This window comes from Bos grunniens, chromosome 4, assembly GCF_055505025.1.
Source record: "Bos grunniens cultivar Pamir isolate PY7600 chromosome 4, Bosgru_T2T1.0, whole genome shotgun sequence".
Lineage (NCBI taxonomy): Eukaryota > Metazoa > Chordata > Mammalia > Artiodactyla > Bovidae > Bos > Bos grunniens.
The window spans coordinates 101,702,304-101,722,294 of record NC_141168.1 but is presented as its reverse complement, the minus strand read 5'-3'; positions in this window follow the sequence as shown (position 1 = coordinate 101,722,294).

Below are 19,991 nucleotides of genomic sequence, written 5' to 3'. Positions count from 1 at the left end.
TATTACTCAGCCATAAAAAGGAACACATTTGAGTCAGTTCTAAGGAGGTGAACAAACCTAGAGCCTATTATACAGAGCAAAGTAAGTCAGAAAAAGAAATATAAATATCATATTCTGATGCATATATATGGAGTATAGAAAGATGGTACTGATGAATTTATTTGCAGGGCAGCAATGGAGAAACAGACATAGAGAACAGACTTATAGACCCAGGGGAGGGGTGGAGGGAGAGGGTGAGACATAGAGAGTAACATGGAAATTTACAATGCCATATGTAAAATAGATAGCCAAAGGGAATTTGCTGTATGACTCAGGGCACTCAAACAGGGCCTCTGTGACAACTAGAGGGGTGAGATGGGGCAGGAGATAGGAGGGAAGGGACATGGGCGTACCTATGGCTGATTCTTGAAAACAACAAAATTCTGTGAAGGAATTATCCTTCCATTACAAAATAAAGTGGCAAATAAAAGAAAATATATAGTAATTGAAACACAAATTACGAAACAAACAGTAAGTAGTAGTTCTAATCTCTTCTTCCTGAATACCCATAGAAACTCCTGTCCAATCCTTGGGAAAGGCAGCCCATTTCAGAGACTATTGTTCTAGAATATAAACCTTGGTTCTAAAACTTTCTCCTTTGCCATATACCCAGCCTTCTCTGGACTCTTCTTCCCCTTCTAATGGCCTTCCTCCCAGCTGCATCATCTCCATTGAATGCACCCAAACAGCTGCAACTCTCCACAGAAGCTCTTTAGCAGAATTTCAAAAGGACAGGCTGTTTCTTAACACATTACAATGTATTTTAAACATACAGAAAGACTTTTTAAATGCACGCTGATTTCTCACACTGACCTAAATCCCTCCCAGTGCGGTTGGCTTCTGAATCCTGACCTGTCAGTAGTGGGAGTGGAAAACATCTGCCATCGTTCTATGTCTGTGATGTCTTCAAATGACATGAATGTCACTATTATCTGAAATGGCCATTAGTCGAATCTTAAGGCACTTATTAATTTGCTTTTGGTGTCCTAGTGCATTTTTCTTATCAAAATGATAGTTATGAGGATTCAAATACTGAGGATATATAACCATATAAGGAAATGAATGTTCCTTGACTGTTTTCACAATTCAAGATGAAGCCTGAGCTTTCAGCCCAAGCACCCAGAAGATGTTGTAAAGCTGCCACTGAGTCAGGCACATTGGTTCATTCAGTCCCACTTCAATCAGAAAGACACAGGCACGTTAGAGATTCCAGGGAACTAGAGAAGATTCAACAGTGTGAGCTGTTTGACTAGTCCAACATCATTTAGATCATCCTCGTAGTTCAAGGGAGCCTGCACTCTCCAGAAGTCTTTGGGCAGTGGAAACAACCCCCGGCAGGATTAGTGGGCTCAGTCCTTCTTGTCTTTGAGATGGATCCAAAGCAAGACTGCTGACTTTTCATAGCTCAGTTGTGTTTGAGGGTGCTCTCAGTGGGACCAGTAAAGCTCTCTGTCACTAGGTTTGACACATATAGGAGCACAAAGAATGTTAAAATTGCTTAGACAAATCTCCCTGGACATAGGCAAAATTCAGAAAGATTAAACTCCTGAAAAGTACAATTCACCATACTTTTCTTTAAGGACTAGACCAGACATCTTGCCAAATAAATTATGCATTGTTTGTTCTCCATGTTGTTAAAAAAAACAAAACCCTGAACTTCACTGATGTCACCATTCCACAGCCTCAAAAATGAAAGTCCAGTTGGATATCTATTTTTAGAGATTTACTGAACTGGAGTGGAGGGGTTGGGGAGCAGGTTGAGGTGAAAGCAAAAGGCCCAGAGAAAAGCATTATTCTTCAGGAGTGAGGAGAAATATTTTGATGGGTCATTTCGATGGCAGAAAGCACTGTCTTGTTCCTTTGACATGTCTCTGGCAATCTGTAAGATGTAAAGAAGAAAATCATGCATGTTAAGCCTAGGAAGCCAGACACCAGGTCCTCAGCTGCCAGCCTGGACCAAGACCTTCATGCCCTTACTTGGTTTGGAAGCAGGAAAGCCAGACAATTGGGCTTGGACAATGAGCACCTAGAAGTAATTAATGTGGGAGGAAAACAGGGGGTCCATCTCAAGTGTTCAGAAATGACCCTTGCAAGAACAGTTGTTAAAAATAAGACAGAAATTGAATTTCTTTCCAACCTACTGAGTGGGTCTTGGGCAGATGTCATTTGATTTCTTAAAAAATTCAAATATAGCAATTCATATACCCACAAGGTAGGGTAAAAACTGTACTATACCAATAATAAAATACCTCATACTCATTTGAATTTATTTATTTACAGTCTGTGTCATCTGAAGTTCAGTAGAAAGTAAATGATTGCTACTTTAGTAAGGATTGTCTCTTTTTTCAACCCACAAGTTATAGTAAGAAGTATTTCTGAATTCATTCATGGCAATTATTATGAATTTTGTTAATCATAGCTAAGACGGCCATCTCATGTATGGCCTGTTAGTTTTCCATAAACTAAAATTATCCATATATGTATATATATGAACTATGATAGACAGTATTGACCACAAGCAATAATTTAAATAATTAGGCATATGCTTTTTAAATTACAGAATATTTTAGGCATATTAAAAGAGATAGAGAACAGATAAGAAATATTCATATACTCATTGCAGACTTGAAATCCTGTAATTCCCACACTCTATTAGATGCCATGAAAATTATAATTTTAGCATTTAGATTTCTCTTAATGTTTTTGATAGCTGTGCTTTACACAATTATGTATCAAAAACAGTAGAATTATTTTGTTTTTAAAATTTACACAAAAGATATTGTAATACATACATAAACACCTTCTGAAACTTGCTTTTGTTTTATTAAACTATACATTTTTGCGAGTTAGACATGCTAATATAAATAGCTCTAGTCTATTCACCTGCTATATATTATTTCATCAATTAAATTCACATTATTTATCCATTATCTGATTGATGGAAATACACACTGATTGGAAATTTTCATTGGATACTGAAAATAAGACAAATTCTCTTAAGGCAGCAATTTTCTTAAACAATTCTTTTTTTTTTTTTTGTATTTTTTTGTCCATATGTGTCACAATTTCTCTTAACTAGACCTAGAAATAAAATTGCTGATCCTAAGAGTGTAAATATATTAGACATTGTAAAATTGCTCTGCTCAAAAGATAATGCTAATTTATCACCTATCACCAGCATCATATGACACCTCCCATTTTCCACATTCATAGCATATGATATTGTCAGAGTTTCAAATGTTTGTCATCTTGGTGGAATGCAGTGCATTTCACCAGCACTTTTATTCATTTTCTATTACTGCTACAACACATTACCATAAATGTAATGACTTAATAATAACATAAGTTTATTATCTTCCAGTCCAGGAGGTGAAATGTCCAAACTGGGTCTCAAATCAAGAGATCAGCAGGGCTGTTTTCCTTCAAGGGGTTCCACAGGAGAATCTGTTCCTTTGCTTTATCTAGCTTCTATGGGATGCTTCATTCCTTGGCTTGTGGTTCCTTCCTCCCCCTTCAGATTTCTCTCTGATTCTCCTGCCATCATCTTCCACCTATAAGGATCCTTGTGATTACCTAGGACCCATCCCAATAATCCAGGATAATCTCCCCATCCCAAGATCAGTTGATTAGCAAACTTAATGCCTTCTGCAACTTAAACTCCTCTTCGTATTGTAAACTAACATATTCAGTTTCCAGGGACATGTTCAGGGGTCATTATTTTGCTTAACACAGGGTTTAATTTTGTAGTCTCTTGACTACCATTGACATTGTCTATTTTTACATGTTTATTGACTACTTGGGTTTCATCTCTGTGAATTTCCAATTTTTTTCCATTGAGTTCTTTTTCATAAAAATTGCCAAACCTCTTTGTATTTTGAGGTTTCTAATAATTTGTAAAGTACATATATTTCAAATAACATCTCCAAACCTCTGACTTATCTTTTGCCTTTTGCTTGGTATCTATAATTCAGAAGTGCTGCTCCCAAAGTTGTTGTTTCACTGCTGCTGCTGCTGAGTCACTTCAGTTGTGTCCGATTCTGTGCAACCCCATAGACGGCAGCCCACCAGGCTCTGCCGTCCCTGGGATTCTCCAGGCAAGAGTACTGGAGTGGGTTGCCATTTCCTTCACCTTCTGGTTTATAGTTTTGGTGACTCAAGAAATTTTTCTGTATATTATTTCCCAATTGTTTAAAGCTGTTATATAGGATGCAAAAACTTCTATATAGTAATTTGATTTACAGGAATCTGTTGCTCTCTCTTACTAGTTCTAATAGTTTATATGCAAATTCTTTTGAATTTTCAAGGTAGGGGATTTTGTTATCTTCAAATAGAATTTTTGTTTCTTCCTTTCCAATTCTTGCACATTTTATTTCTTTTATTGCTCTTCTTGTGCTAACTGGAACTTTAAATTAATATTGAATAAAAAATAATAGCAGATATTCAAAATCGCTTCTTAACTCTGAAAAATTGTTTCTAAAGTTTTATCATTAAATTATTAAGTATAATTCTTTTGGAAGTTCATGGTAGATAATCTTTTACAAGTAATTTTTTTCAACTCTATTTTGACAAGAGTTTTATCACAAATAGTGATTTAATTTTATTAATTAATTTTTCTATCTATTAATTGACTAGTTTCCAATGTAAAACAAATTTAAAGATAAATGTAGGTTAGTTTTTCAACATATCAGTATATTATAATTTAGCTGATATTGATTAAACTTTGAAGCCCCAAAAAGTAAAAATATATATAAAAATATAATTATTAAATACAATCTAAAACAAATTCAATACTTCTATCTTCTAAAATAATATGTGTTAAAAATTATGATAGTGTCTCTTAATCATCCAGGATAATCAAACAATATTTAATAAGCTATGCTAGACAGTCCCAATATTTTTAAAATTATCTTTCTTCTTCTTTCCCCAAGTTTGAATCTCATGTCTTTAATTTGCAATCCTAATTACCTACTGAAGTCATCTAGCAACTCCCTGTGGTTGGAATACTCAGCAGTGGCCACAGGACTGGAAAAGCTCAGTTTTCATTCCAATTCCAAAGAAGAGCAATGCCAAAGAATGTTAAAACAATTGTACAATTTTGCTCATTTCACATACTAGTAAGGTTATACTCAAAATCCTTCAAACTATGCTTCAGCAGTACATGAACTAAGAACTTCCAGATGTACAAGGAGGATTTAGAAAAGGCAGAGGAACCAGAAATCAAATTGTAAACATCCATTGGATCATGGAGGAAACAAGGGAAGTCCAGAAAAACATCTACTTCTGCTAACTACACTAAAGCCTTTGACTCTGTGGATCACAAAAACTGTGGAAAATTCTTAAAGAGATCATAATACCAGACCAACAACCTTACCTGTCTTCAGAAAAACCTGTATACAGGTCAAGAAGCAATAGTTAGAATCGGACATGGAGCAACAAACGAGTTCAAAATTGGGAAAGGAGTACATCAAAGCTGTATATTGTCATCCTGCTTATTCAACATATATGCAGAGTACATCATCCAGAATGCCAGGCTGGATGATTCACAAGCTGAAATCAAGATTACTGGGAGAAATATCAACAACCTCAGATATGCAGATGATACCATTCTAATGGCAGAAAGTAAAGAGGATCTAAAGAGCTTCTTGATGAGAGTGAAAGAGAGTAGAAAAAGTTGGCTTAAAACTCAACATTAAAAAAACTAAGATCATGGCAGCTAGTCCAATCTCTTCCCAGCAAATAGAAGGGGGAAAAGTGAAAGTAATGACAGATTTTCTTTTCTTGGGATCCAAAATCACTGAGGATGGTGATTGCAGCCATGAAGTTAAAAGACACTTGCTCCTTAAAAAGAAAGCTATGACAAACCTAGACAGCATATTAAAAAGCAGAGACATCACTTTGTCGACAAAGGTCCATATAGTCAAAGCTATGGCTTTTCCAGTAGTCATTTACGGATGTGGAGTTAGACCATAAAGGAGGCTGAGCACTGAAGAATTGATGCCTTCAAACTGTGGTGCTGGAGAAGACTCTTGAGACGCCCTTGGACTGCAAGGAGATCAAACCATTCAACCCTGAATATTCATTGGAAGGACTGATGCTGAAACTGAAGCTCCAATACTTTGGCCACCTGATGTAAAGATCCAGCTCATTGGAAAAGTCCCTGATGCTTGATAAGATTGAGGGCAGTAAGAAAAGGGGGTAACAGAAGGTGAGACAGTTGGATATCATCACAGACTCAATGGACACAAGTTTGAGCAAACTCTGGGAAATAGGGAAAGACAAGTAAGCTTGGCATGCTGCAATCCATGGGGCTGCAAAGAGTTGGACATGACTTAGTGACTAAACAACAGCAACCAATGCCCCCATCTCAGTCCATCTCATTCCTTGAAGAGTTTAGTACTCAGCTTACTGTCAATTCTTTTCACTATAACTGCTATTATTATTCCTGGAAATATTTGTAATTGCATACTCGATGCTTTTCACACCCAGCACTCTTAGTCCTTGAGCTCCTTTATACATAAGAAAAACCTCCTCACTCTTTTTTAGCAAAGCCCTTGATTATGTCATTACCAAATGCTAGAGCCTCATTCCACTCAGTTCTAGGCACTCCACTCCCTAGAAGTAATCTCCTATTATTCCAACTCTCTTCTTCTTGTCCTGCATGCAGCTTCTAAAATCTTTTGACCACAGACTAATATACAACTGATCCTTTAACTTTTTCATTGTTCTTTTCATGTCTTCCTTATACACCTTAAAATGGATCATAGTGTTAAAATCTTGCAAAAAGACATATGCAGTCACTAAGTTAATTGCTGGAAGACTGTACAGTAATTAAGACATAAGACCCTGAATTAATTTATGCTTATTTTCAACTAGAAGCTTTTTTTCTCTCTGATTTTGGTTTCTTGACTTTTCACGGTGTACTTGATTTTACAAGATAAGAGCACTTGGAGTAAGTGAAATATAACAATAATTAGTACTAATAATTTTTCAAAATTAATATATAAGGCCCTTGAGTGTTGTTTTTTCCCAATTGGATATTAATGTGATTGACAGAAAGATGCCAGGAGGTACAATGTTTTGATATACAGTTTCATTAATGTCAAGGAACAGAGGCAATTTACTGATAAGCTAATGAAGCTTAAACCTCAAGACCCCAAACTTGCACAGGTCCCTTCTAAGGCCCTGGAAGGTGCAAGCAATGCATTCACATGGTGATGTTTTTGTATAAAATGCAAAAATAAGAAGTTTTAACCACAAGTTGTTCAAACTACTGTTACTTTTCTCTCAAATAAGACTAACGTGTAAAATCAGTGTGGCCTGGGCAAGAATACAAACGGAGGTCCCATCCTGCAGCCCAACCACAGTTCTGCTCCAGACTTTATCCAACAAGGCAAGGGTCCTCAGCTTACATGTCACCCCAACCCACACAGCAGTGCTCCACCTACACTCTCCCTACCTCCATTCCTAAAATATCACCTCCCCAACCAAGATCAAACCAGTCAATTTTAAGGGAAATCAACCCTGAATATTCATTGTAAGGACTGATGCTGAAGCTGAAACTCCAGTATTTTGGTCATCTGATAAGAACAGCCAAATCATTGGAAAATTTTCTGATGCTGGGAAAGATTGAGGGCAGGAGGAGAAGAGGGCACCAAAGAATGAGACAGCTGGATGGCATAAGTGATGCAATGGACATGAACTTGGGCAAACTTTGGGAGATGGTGAGGGACAGGACAGCCTGCTGTGCTTCAGTCCACGGGGTCGCAAAGAGTCAGGCACGACTGGGCAACTGAACAACAGCAAAAACCAAGACCTCAGGACTTATGTAACTGGAGTGCTGAAAAAGAAGATGCACCTGAGGGAAATCCATGCCCTGGAAGCAGGCTTGAGGTTCCAGGGCTCCAGGAATCTAGGTCATGGTTATAGGGGATAAAGGGGATACGACTGGAATTCACCCCAGGTTTGGGGAGGATACATATTTTCATGGTCCATCAGACTGCTTGTCCCAGATCTAAGGGCAATTCTGAGGCCTTAAACTCTGATCTCCTCCTTATCACAATTCCCCTCAAATAATATGACACTGGAATGGACATAAGAGTCTAAGAGATGGTTGACTTGGGGATAGAATTTCTGTTTCACTTAGTGGAATATGTCTATATGGATTGCCATCACCTCCAGGTATAGTTTATTGGTACTGGCAATTCTGATATAGAAATTGTGTTTAGAAGCTCTTCCTATACTGACTCACTTATTGAGGTGACCCAAAGAACAGGGCCAAGGGATCACATCACAAAATGATGCTCTTGTACCTGGAGCTGGAATATATGGGAAGTAGGGAGAAACAAGATTTGAGGAATACAGATAGAAACTAGTAGAAAAGAAACAAAGTTGAAATGATATAGGCAGAACAATATATTTGCAGAAAAGTCTTCTAAATTTTATGCTATATATGTGAAAGAATCTTAATCAAGGTTTTCCCAAATTTGACTTCAAAAAGACCCTTAAAAAGTGTATATATCTTCATCAATAATGAGTTATAAAGCCAAAATAATTTTTATATTATCAATAATTAAATCAATCAACCGTTCTCTATACAAACTGCTCGAAAATCATTGCCACACAAGGAGGTGATCAGAGAGCATGCAGCCAAAGACATAGGGGAAAAAGCATGGTAAAGATGTTATTTCTCTGAGATTTATGATGCTTATAGTATTTATCTGCTCTTAAGATGTATTTCGGAGAAGGCAATGGCACCCCACTCCAGTACTTTTGCCTGGAAGGTCCCGTGGATGGAGGAGCCTGGCAGGCTGCAGTCCATGGGGTCGCTAGAGTCGGACACGACTGAGCGACTTCACTTTCACTTTTCACTTTCATGCATTGGAGAAGGAAATGGCAACCCACTCCAGTGTCCTTGCCTGGAGAATCCCAGGGATGGGGGAGCCTGGTGGGCTGCCTTCTATGGGGTCGCACAGAGTTGGACTGAAGCGACTTAGCAGCAGCAAGATGTATTTGGGCTTGTCTTTTGGCTCAGATGATAAAGAATCCGCCTGCAATGCAGGAGACGAGGGTTCAATCCCAGGGTCAGGAAGATACCCAGAGAAGGAAATGGCAACCCACTCCAGTATTCTTGCCTGGAGAATCCCCATGGACAAAGAGGCCTGGCGAGCTACAGTCCATGAGGTCACAAAGAGTCAGACATGACCGAGCAACTAAGCACAAACACAAGATGTACTTACCAAATTTACATATCAATTAGATATTTTTGTATCTAAGTTTACATTATGTTTCATAAAAAGGGCTTCCAATATTATATAAACTTCAGGCCCCACAAAACTTGGGTCAATCCCGGCAAAGAATAAGGAATTATATCAGTCTGAAGGTGAATATTCAAAGCAGAAGACATACTCTCAGACTAGTAAGGCCCTTCTCAAGATTCCAAACTCTTCTGGAAGAAATGCCACTGTTCTAGACACCACCTTCAGAAAGGATCCCACCAGGCATAAGAAGCTCATCTTGACCATTTTCATGGGGAGAAGGCTTCACATCCTGTTCCTTGCACACTCTTCACAAATTATTTTGAAAACTCTGGCTGCAGGCCTGTCTACTCACCAGATTCTGCTGCTGCTAAGTCATTTCAGTCTCGTCTGACTCTGTGCAACCCCATGGACTGCAGCCTACCAGGCTTCTCCATCCATGGGATTCTCTAGGCAAGAACACTGGAGTGGGTTGCCATTTCCTTCTCCAAGATTTTCCTTCACCGGATTCTAATAACTTGCAAATCAACACTCACACAGCCCAAATCCAAACATAAATTGCTCAATTTTTATTTCAAAACTTGATGAATCTGAGCTGTGTTTTTGGAAGTAACTATCAGTATGTTCAGACTTCAGGTCAGTCTGAGGACCACACGTGTATTCTCCTTCCAAAGAATTCCATTTAAATGATGAAAAGGATACTGTTTCCAGAATGAGACTTTTTAAAATATTATGTATTTTTGAGATGTTTTCTACATCCTAGTTTTGACCCCACCTTCAACACAGAAATATAATGAACAAGAAAGAAATTTGACTTGGGTCTAGATATTAGCTTAAAACAGAAAGCAGATACTTTCAAAGTCAGTTGCTGCCTGCAAACTATCAGGTAGATTACAGGACTGTAACAATCCTCATCTTTATTGCATGTTAATGTGGCAAGATTTCTAGAACCAGCATCTAACAAATGCTGGTGGACTTCGCCTATTTCATAGGTAAATGGGTAAGTTCCCCTGTCACATATGTGAACCACCAGAAGTAAATCCAGAGAGGTAAGGAGAGTAGAAATTTTTTTCTTTACAGACTCACAGTACTTTAAAGGATAAACGAAACAGATCTGAAACCACTACCACTCCCTCAAGCTTTTTTTTATACCAAATCAGACAAGACGTGTAGCCATTATTAAATATGTGTGGAGCTGCTGGTTAGAAGCCAGGCAGTGTATATTCTGCCCTACTTTTCTCAGAGTCTGCTATTGGAGCTATCTCCATAACTGACAAGAGCCCTGTACTCTCTTGCCAGGAGGCAAAACCAGTCTAGGGAGCAGCACTCAGTGACTGCACATTCCTCCCTTGGAGCTATGACAAGAGCTGATCTGTGCTGCCAAGTCCAGTTATACAGATCGTCACGGCCCCCTTGTTTCTCATAGATTGCAAGAAGCCCTGACTTCTTAAGAGAGTGCCAAAATAAATCTGCTGTGTTAAAGAAGGATGAGCATAGGTTTATACATTTCATTCTAAAAGCCTAGTCAAGTCATATCTTAGAGTGTGTCTAGTAAATAACTATTTATAGAGTAAATAAACTCTTCCCCTGGAAAAAACACACGCCAATGCTGCCAAGCTAATCAACTTAAAACAATTATGTAAATTAAATAATTGTGACTTTTTCGTCTAGCCTCTCAAGTCAGACTATATACCCTTGAAGCTAAATTAGCATATTTTCTTAGCTGATTCATCTAAGACTATCAAAATATTCAACAGAGGAAAACTGGCTTGCACAAAAGCTTGTGCATTTGAGGGTTGCCTTACCTTTAATGCTAAAATGTCACCTGCTAATAATGGCAGAGACAAGAGGCACAGAATAAGGTATTCACTATTTTGTTAGTTTCTTACCTAACAAGACAGGAGTACTTTATAAACTTTGGTGCTTAGGAGTCTATTTTAATGCATTCCATTATAAACCAATAAACTAGAAATTCAAGACAAACTATCAGAGATCTCTTTCATGTTACAGATTTTTTGATTCTTTGCAAATACTATTATATTGAAAATGTCATTATTCTTTGATATTAAGGTAAAAACCACTTCATCCAACATCCGTTTTCACATAAAGATTCACTTTCCAGTCATCAAATGATTCTTTTGCACATATACAAAGAAGTCTAGTATTCTAATCTGTTTGGCCCAGTGTAACAAGGCATAAGTTACAGTATCATAAATCTGTATAATTTTGAAATTTAATGTATTCTTAGATGCACTCCCTTTTTTCAGACAAGGAAATTAGGCTGAAAGAAGTGCCATGACTTACCCAAGGTCAAAGAGTTCTTTAACCACAGGCCAGTGCAAGAATGAAGTTTCTCCAACACTCGGTCCCATGTTCTCCTTACATTACAGCTCAACTTGCACAGCAAAACCTGATCAGCTGCCTTAAGAAAGAAACATTGATTTCCAAATATATAAAAGTCTAGATGTGAAAAATTATTAAAGACATGCTTTTTACCTGTTACCGTTAGATTAAAAGGTGAGAAAAGTAATAAAACAAAATTGTATTAGTAATTACTTTTACTTTTTAGTGAATGGTGTTTAAGTTTGAAAAGACTTAAGAGAGATACATGTCATGCCAGAAAAATAAATAAAATAAAATAACTACTGCTAAATTATTGTTTTTAAAAATATAGAGAAAACAAAATTATTACATGTGATTTTATGAAAAACTAAATATGTCATGTTTAACTCATCACCAATTAAAATGATTAGTATCTCAAGTCTTGATATTTTAGTATTGATTTTTTCTCCATATTGGAGTTAAGTGTGATAAACATGGTGTGAGCAGAGAACTCTGCTCAATATTCTATAATAACCTAAATAGGAAAAGAATTTGAAAAAGAAAGAAAATATTATAGTGTAAACTGCAAAAAATTAGAAGTTAAAATACTCTGTACATGAGAGTAATACTGATTTCTTAATTTGTTTATATGAAATTTAGCTCGAGGTTAATCCAAGAAATTCAACCACTCAATAAAGTTTGCTTCCTTACTTGAATAATTCATCTTTGCATCTACTTGTATTATCTGTCAGCTTTTCACTCTCCTGTACCCATGTTAATCATTATGCAAAGCTATTTGTCTTAAACAATTTTTCATTTCATTAGGCTACCTAAAAAAGTCCACATTTTCAAAGGAAAGTTTTCCTAGTAGCATAGAGATGGTGCTTTTTTTAAAAGCAGAATTTTCAATATAAGACAACTTATCATTACTCAAAAGTCATAAAAGTCGATATAAATGTTAAAACCTTACCACATATATTAAGTAATCCTAAAAATTATTTTATTCAATAAACAATCACTCTGTTATGTCAAATTTTTTTTTAAAGTTCAACTTCATACTGCAATGAAGATTCCAATTTGAAAAATACCGGTTCAAAACTGAATCCCTACTTTCCTGTCCTATTTTTAAATCTACCTTTTCTCCAATATCCCTCAATTCCCTAGATGCAACTACAAAATAGGGCAATCAGAGCTCGGAATCACCTGAATTCCCTCCACTTTCCCATTGTCCACTGGCAAATGGTTATCCAAAATAGGCTCCCAAAACCCTAAACTATGCCCCCAATATGCTAAAAAATAGCTTCATAACATCCTTCTGGCTTTTGTTGTTGATTCTCTTGCAGTCTGCTTTCCACATAGCTGCAGGAGTGATTCTTTGCATTGTTTACTGAATCCTGCATGCATCTGACCAGAAACCTCAGTTTATTTTTTATTTTTTTTTTCATTTGACAGTCTTACTGACCTCTTCTTTACTCCCATTAAGCATGTTTCCTCTTATGTTCCAAACATGTCTCCCTTCCTGACATTTGCAAGTGTGTTTTCCTCTGCCTGGAATGCCCTTCCCTCTTTTCTCTGCATGTTGTGTTCGGTTCATTGGTCATAATTCAGCTAAACTTCTCAGAAAGCTTCTTCCTTTCATCTCACTCTAAAATGGGTTCTCTGAATCCAACCCACCCTACTCCCATATGTTAGGCTTCCAGATTCAGTTGTTTAAGTCATCAACCTGTCACTGTTTATATGTCTTTGATTTAATTGTTTAATGCTGATGGCTTAGCCTTTCTCCCCACCCTAACTCTAACCTCCTGAAGTGAAGAAATCTTATCTCTATTAGTGCACCAAAATGCCTCCAATACTTAGCAAATTTACCAATTGGTAAAGTTGTGGGTAAAATGTGAAAATTCTCATAGTTTTTTTTTATAACTTTCATGATGCTAATGATAAAGAAGCCACATACAAGTGCAGGAGACATAAGAAATGTGGGTTCCATCCCTAGGTTAGGAGAATACCCTGGAGTAGGGCATGGCAGCCCACTCCAGTATCCTTGCCTGGAAAACCCCATGGAGAGAGGGGCCTGGCAGGCTACAGTCCATGGGGTTGCAGAGTTGGACACAACTGAAGAAACTTAGTACATGCTTATAAAAGTAAAAACAAAGAGCTCTCAAGCATTTTCACATTAAATAAAAATAGCAATCACATGGGTAAAGAATCCTAAGACCAAGGAGAGCACATGTAAGTATGTGCTTTGATGACTACATATACCCTGATGACTATTGAAGATATTTTTACTGGGATCATCCTGAGGCATTGCTTCCCTGGTGGCTTAGCAGTAAAGAATCTGCCTGCAATGTAGGAAGGAGAAGGCAATGGAACCCCACTCCAGTACTCGTGCCTGGAAAATCTCATGGATGGAGGAGCATGGTAGGCTGCAGTCCATGGGGTCTCTAAGAGTCAGACACGACTGAGCAACTTCACTTTCACTTTTCACTTTCATGCATTGGAGAAGGAAATGGCAACCCACTCCAGTGTTCTTGCCTAGAGAATCCCAGGGATGGGGGAGCCTGGTGGGCTGCCATCTATGGGGTTGCACAGAGTCGGACACGACTGAAGCAACTTAGTAGCAGCAGCAGCAATGTAGGAAATGCATGCAGGAGATGCGAGTTTGATCCCTAGGTCTGGACAATCCCTTGAAGAGCTAAATGGCAACCCACTCCAGTATTCTTGTCTGGGAAATCCCATGGACAGGGGAGCCTGCCAGGGGGTCACAAGAGTTGGCCACAACTTGGCAACTAAACAATCCCAAGGCACTGGAAGTTAACAGATAGTTCAAGTGAAGCTTTTTAAATTTGTTTGAGGTACTACATACCTTTGTCTACTTAACTACAGAAAAAATTCTTCATGGACCTATGTTCTGGAGAACAGCAATTTCAAGATCAAATAATATATATAATTGGCAGGTTATCCATAAATTGTGATGGATTTTTGCTGATAATGATAAGCTCTTTCACCCCTTGTAACTTGCATGCATTGGTGGTACAGCTGGAGAGAGTCAGAGAACAATCTTAGGCTCTGAAGCGGAGGTTTACCTCAGTGTGAAGCTAATTAAGCTGCACAGGGGCTCTAACCCCCGAATTTGCCCTCATTAGCATCATACTGTAAACAATGAAGCCACCTAACCAGACAGACTGAAGGCCAAAATACTCCTACTGACATCCCACCTCTCATTTTCAGAGAGAGAATATGATAATTTCAAGAGAGGAATCAGCTTTTGGTATTTACCAGAAAGCCTGGTGATAAATTCCACAACTTTATTTAACAGATATTGTTAATGTAATGAGATGGCAAATCCCATACTTCAAATGGGATGGCAAAGTAACAGTTCAAACACTTTTAGATATTGTTGGTAAGGTCTATTTCATTATTCTCTAAATTGTACCATTTTCCCAAATAATCTATGCTTCAAAGGTGGAAAACTCATGAGGACGGCATAGAGGGCTGCACTTAGCATATGAAATATTTTCCTAAAAAGTGAATAATCACACACTGTGTGTATATACATATGTATATATGTTATATGTATGTATGTATACATATAAAACAGTATATGTATACATACACTGTTCACATATAGTTTCCCCAAATTCTGAACCCCATTTTATGCTCCAAGGAAACAAGTGAAAGAGTATCATATTGATTTCTTACAGTAAATGTGCATTCTACCTTGAGTTTCGAGTGTTCTGAAACACATTTTGTTCACTGCTCTTGTTCTTTCTGTTGTTTTGCTTTCAGATGAAAAATTTTGTCTTTGATGACTGGCAAAATGAATATGTGATAGTACTGAATATTGCAAAGAAACCACAATGGGAGAATACATCAGGCTGATGTTAAGTTTTGCAGTAGATCAGGAACAAGAAATAAAAGATAAATCATCAATATAGAGAACAAACTAGTGGTTACCATTGGGAGGGGGGCGGGCAAAATAGAGGTAGAGGATTAGGAACTATACAACGTTAGATATAGAATAAGCTACAGAGGTGGTCCTAAGATGGTAGAGGAATAGGACGGGGAGACCACTTTCTCCCCCACAAATTCACCAAAAGAACATTTGAACGCTGAGTAAATTCCACAAAACAACTTCTGAATGCCGGCAAAGGACATCAGGCACCCAGAAAAGCAGCCCATTGTCTTCGAAAGGAGGTAGGAAAAAATATAAAAGACAAAAAGAGAGACAAAAGAGGTAGGGACGGAGCTCCATCCCGAAAAGGGAGTCTTAAAAAAGAAGTTTCCAAACACCAGGAAAGACTCTCACTGCCAAGTCTGTGGGGGGGAAATAAATAATTAAAACCCACAGATTACGTGCCCAATGGTAACTCCCCCAGTAGAGAAGCAGCGCAGACACCTGCACCCGCCACTAACAAGCGGGGGCTGGGCAGGGTGGCGCGGGCTCCATTGCTTAGAGTAAGGACCGGGCCTGAATGCCCCGAGGGCAATCTGAGGGAACTAACTTGGGCTAGCAAACCAGACTGTGGGCTAGCTACCACACGAAAAGCCCTAAACTAAGACACCGTCAGACCCACTCACAGAACAAAGGACTGAACAGAGCTAGCCAGCTGCAGACCATCCCCCTCTGGTGACAGGCAGCCAGAGACGGAAGGGGGCAATCGCAGCCCCAGAGAGGCATTATCTACCAAACTTCAAGCAGGCTTCTTTGCTAACTAAGACTTCTTGGGGTTCTGGACAGTCAACATCCACCTGAGAAGGTGCGCTGGTTGTACACCCAGAAAACCGAGTGGCAGGGATGGAGGAGGCAATAAGTCGCAGCAACCACGCTTGCCAAACACCTCATCACCTGAGCTGCTCGGACCTGGGGAGGGCACAAAACGCAGGCCCTATCGAGTCTGTGCCTCTGAGGACTACCTGAGTGCCTGAACCTGAGCGGCTTAGACCTGGGAGGTGCATGCAGCCCAGGGCCCGCCTCAGACAGTTCCCAGCAGAGCAACCTAGAGCCTGAGCTGTGTGGGCAGAGAGGGTACACACACCATGAGCGGGGGCAGGCCCAGTGTGGCTGAGACACTGCGAGCACACGCCAGTGTTATTTGTTTGCAATGTCCCTCCCTCCCCACAGCCCGACTGAACAGTGAGCCTAAAAAAGTGTCCACCACCGCCTCCTTGTGTCAGGGCGGAAATCAGACACTGAAGAGACCAACAAACAGAAGCTAAAACAGAGGAAACTGCCTTGGAAGTGACAGGTGCAATAGATTAAAACCCTGTAGTTAGTACCGACTACATAGGAAGGGGTCTATAGATCTTGAAAAATATAAGCCAGACCAAGGAACTATCTGAAAATGAACTGACCCCTCACTGTCCACAACACCACCAGAAAAAGTCCTAGATATATTTTTACTATTTTTACTATCATTCTTTTTTAAATTATTTTAAAGTCCTCTATTACTCCTTTAATTTTCATTTTTATAACCTACTATTATTTTGCAAAAAATAAAAGAGAGGGGGGAAGGTGCCAAGATGGCGGAGGAGTAGGATGGGGAAAACACTTTCTCCCCACAAATTCATCAAAAGAGCATTTAAACGTCGAGTAAATTCCACAAAACAACTTCTGAATGCCGGCAGAGGACATCAGGCACCCAGAAAAGCAACCCAACTCCTCGAAAGGAGGTAGGAAAAAATATTAAAGACAATAAAAGAGACAAAAGAGGGAGGGACGGAGTTCCGTCCCGGGAAGGGAGTCTTAAAAAGAGAGAAGTTTCCAAACACCAGGAAACCTTCTCACTGCCGAATCCGTGCCAAGCTTTGGAAGCACAGAGGACAACATAACAGGGAGAAAAAATAAATAAACAATTAAAACTCGCAGATTGCGAGCCCTACGGTAACTCCTCCAGCGGAGAAGCAGCGCAGACGCCTGCATCCGCCATTAGCAAGCGGGGGCTGGGCAGGGAGGCGCGGCACGGGCTGCATCGCTGAGAGTAAGAATCTGGCCTGAATACCCTGAGCACTATCTGAGCGAAATAATTTGGGCTAGCAAACCAGACTGTGGGATACCTACCATGTGAAAAGCCAGCCCTAACCTAAGACACCGCCAGCCCGCGCACGGAACAAAGGACTAAACAGAGGTAGCCGGCTGCAAACCTTCCCCCTCCGGTGACAGGCAGCCAGAGACGGAAGGGGGCAATCGCAGCCCCAGAGAGACATTATCTATAAAACTGGCTTCTTTGCTAACTAAAACTTATTGGGGGTCTGGACGGTCAACATCTGCCTGAGAAGGTGCGCCGGTTTTACACCCAGATAACCAAGTGGCGGGGAGGCGATAAGTCGCAGCATTGGCACTCGCCAAACACCTCATCACCTGAGCTGCTCGGACCTAGGAAGAGCACAAAACGCAGCCCCAACTGAGTCTGCGCCTCTGAGGACTACCTGAGTGCCTGAACCTGAGCGGCTTGGACCTGGGAGGTGCATGCAACCCAGGGCCAGCCTCGGATTGTTCCCGGCAGAACAACCTAGAGCCTGAGCAGTGTGGGCAGGGAGGCTACACGCGCCGTGAGCGGGGGCAGACCCAGTGTGGCTGAGGCACTGCGAGCGCATGCCAGTGTCATTTGTTTGCAGCATCCCTCCCTCCCTCCCCATAGCGCGACTGAACAAAGAGAAGAAATACAGCTCCACCCACCAGAACACCGACACAAGCTTCCCTAACCAGGAAACCTTGACAAGCCACCTCTACATACCCACACACAGCGAGGAAACGCCACAATAAAGAGAACTCCACAAACTGCCAGAATACAGAAAGGACTCCCAAACTCAGAAATTTAAACAAGATGAAGAGACAGAGGAATACCCAGCAGATAAAGGAACAGGATAAATGCCCAACAAACCAAACAAAAGAGGAAGAGATAGGGAATCTACCTGATAAAGAATTCCAAATAATGATAGTGAAATTGATCCAAAATCTTGAAATTAAAATGGAATCACAGATAAATAGCCTGGAGACAAGGATTGAGAAGATGCAAGAAAGGTTTAACAAGGACCTAGAAGAAATAAAAAAGAGTCAATATATAATGAATAATGCAATAAATGAAATTAAAAACACTCTGGAGCCAACAAATAGTAGAATAACAGAGGCAGAAGATAGGATTAGTGAATTAGAAGATAGAATGGTAGAAATAAATGAATCAGAGAGGATAAAAGAAAAACGAATTAAAAGAAATGAGGACAATCTCAGAGACCTCCAGGACAATATTAAACGCTACAACATTCGAATCATAGGGGTTCCAGAAGAAGAAGACAAAAAGAAAGACCATGAGAAAATACTTGAGGAGATAATAGTTGAAAACTTCCCTAAAATGGGGAAGGAAATAATCACCCAAGTCCAAGAAACCCAGAGAGTCCCAAACAGGATAAACCCAAGGAGAAACACCCCCAAGACACATATTAATCAAATTAACAAAGATCAAACACAAAGAACAAATATTAAAAGCAGCAAGGGAAAAACAACAAATAACACACAAGGGAATTCCCATAAGGATAACAGCTGATCTTTCAATAGAAACTCTTCAAGCCAGGAGGGAATGGCAAGACATACTTAAAATGATGAAAGAAAATAACCTACAGCCCAGATTATTGTACCCAGCAAGGATCTCATTCAAGTATGAAGGAGAAATCAAAAGCTTTTCAGACAAGCAAAAGCTGAGAGAATTCTGCACCACCAAACCAGCTCTCCAACAAATACTAAAGGATATTCTCTAGACAGGAAACACAAAAATGGTGTATAAACTTGAACCCAAAACAATAAAGTAAATGGCAACGGGATCATACTTATTAGTAATTACCTTAAACGTAAATGGGTTGAATGCCCCAACCAAAAGACAAAGACTGGCTGAATGGATACAAAAACAAGACCCCTACATATGTTGTCTACAAGAGACCCACCTCAAAACAGGGGACACATACAGACTGAAAGTGAAGGGCTGGAAAAAGATTTTCCATGCAAATTGGGACCAAAAGAAAGCAGGAGTCACAATACTCGTATCAGATAAATTAGACTTTAAAACAAAGGCTGTGAAAAGAGACAAAGAAGGTCACTACATAATGATCAAAGGATCAATCCAAGAAGAAAATATAACAATTATAAATATATATCCACCCAACATGGGAGCACCGCAGCATGTAAGACAAATCCTAACAAGTAATATCATAAAAAACAAAGAAAGGCTGTAAAAGTGTTCCAGATTAAAAGAGACTTTATCAACATGACAATGAAATGCAATATCTGATCCTGGACTAGATCTTGTACTAGAAGGAAAAAGTGCTAAAAAGGACACTGAGGGTCAGTTAACAGTATTAGAATACAGACAGTAGATTTAATAAAAG